Source organism: Rhinopithecus bieti, unplaced genomic scaffold (genome assembly GCF_001698545.2).
Source record: "Rhinopithecus bieti isolate Rb0 unplaced genomic scaffold, ASM169854v2 scaffold_30837, whole genome shotgun sequence".
NCBI classification, from domain to species: domain Eukaryota; kingdom Metazoa; phylum Chordata; class Mammalia; order Primates; family Cercopithecidae; genus Rhinopithecus; species Rhinopithecus bieti.
This window is the reverse complement of record NW_016813151.1, coordinates 42,876-44,613: the sequence shown is the minus strand read 5'-3', so window position 1 is coordinate 44,613 and position 1,738 is coordinate 42,876. Positions and strand designations below refer to the sequence as shown.

Sequence of the window (1,738 nt, the reverse complement as noted above, 5' to 3'; positions counted from 1 at the left end):
GTCAGAGCCAGACCTAACCTTCTTATCACTAAGCAATCCTGCCTTTGCCGGAGATGCAATTTAGGCAACTCTGGATGAAGGTGGGATGAGGAAGCCCGGGGCAGATTCCAGGAGGTCTGGGCCTGACTACAGGAATGGACTTGTGTGCTTTTGAAGGCTGTAGTCACTGGGTGTCACTTCTGGCCCAGCTGCCCCTCAGTGGTAAACAGAAAGGGGGGCAAAAAAAAACTGAGATGGCAAAACAAACCCAGGCTCCGGAAGCAACATGAGGTCGCGCAGATCCTACTAGGCAGCCTCATTACATGTAAGATAAATGCTAGGCAAAGGGGTTACTGCAGGAGGCACCTCGGATCTGATGACAGGCAGGACCTTGCATCAAAATGATTTTTCTTTAGAACAGAAGAAAGGGTGAGAAAAGAAAAGATCAAAGAAAGGGGTTCCATGAGCTTCATGAGATAGGACACAGCAGTGTTCTAAGGGAAGCAGGAAGATGGGGGCTGTGGACACAGGGTGGCAGATGGTGCATCTCATGGCTTCTTTTCTCCCTGTTGGGCTGGTGGGTTGGTAGCTGAGGCCGGAGGTCCCCTCCCCCGGGGAGCAGGCAGATGACTTTGGCAAGGGGCAGTGGGGAAGCTGGGGTTACTCCACCTGGGCGTCGCAATTGGCTCCCTCAGTCTTCTTCAGTTCCCTCTCCATTAAATCTCCCTCCACCTCCTTCTGATCACTGATCACAAACTCCTTAGCGAAATCCTGTATGACCTCCTTCACCGGGGTCTTGACATTCTTGCCAATCTACCTGATGAGGGCAAATGTGGACCTCCTGCTCATGGCATCCCCCGTGGTGACACACACGAAGGCAAGCAACCAGACCTCGTCTGTACGCTGCAGGATGAAGTGCTGGTATTCTGCTCCTTACCTGACAGGGACGATGATGGAACCATCATATTTAAAAGTCACCCAGATGATGGCCAACCTGTCATCTTGTGCTAGGTTGTAGGCCTCCCAGCAAGCCTCTTTATCAATCTTAGTGGCTATCACCACTAAGATTGGAGACACTGCCAGGGGCGACCAAGCACGCCCCTGGCCGCGGTGGGGATGGGAGCGAGGTAGTGGTGACAGTGACCTGGTGTCTGCAAGCTCCAAGCGCAGCTGCAGCTCCACTAAACTCTTCATTTTCAATTACTCTAATTGCTTGAAACTCAAATAGCCACATGGGGCTAGTGGCCACCATTTGGACAGAGTGACTCCAGCCTTCCATGTGGTGTTGCTAGCCTTTAGCATCATGTGATGTGATCTTCTTCACTTGTTTTCTGTCTCTGTGACTGAGCATCAGCTCCTTGAGGGGGGGATTGGTTTGTCTTGTCCACTGCTGTATGCTGGGCTAGAAGTGGGCCTGGCATATAGTAGATGCTCAATACGTAATTGCTGAATGAATGCATGAGTAAATGAATGACTCCTGGGACCATACATTCTGAATTTCTCCAAAAAGAATGCTAGTTCTGCCAGGGATTGCTGCTCTGTGACCTCAAGTCAGGATCTTGCCCTCTCTGGGCTCAGCATCCTGACCAAGGAGCACTGGGGCCCCTCTGGTCCTAAGGCTATGAGACTTTCTGCTGCTTATTCTGCCCTGTTGGAAGAAAAGCTGAGTGTTGGGAGAGAAGCTGAGGCAGGGTTTGCATGTCTGCTAGACTTGATGGCTCCTTACTTCTAGCACTCCCATTATCTCAAGCATATTTCA

General features: G+C 51.1%; 1 pseudogene; it reads right to left on the bottom strand.

Annotated features, from left to right (window-relative positions):
* Positions 1 to 639: 639 nt before the first annotated feature.
* On the bottom strand, positions 640 to 1,173 carry LOC108512449 (coactosin-like protein pseudogene; annotated as a pseudogene).
* Positions 1,174 to 1,738: the final 565 nt, after the last annotated feature.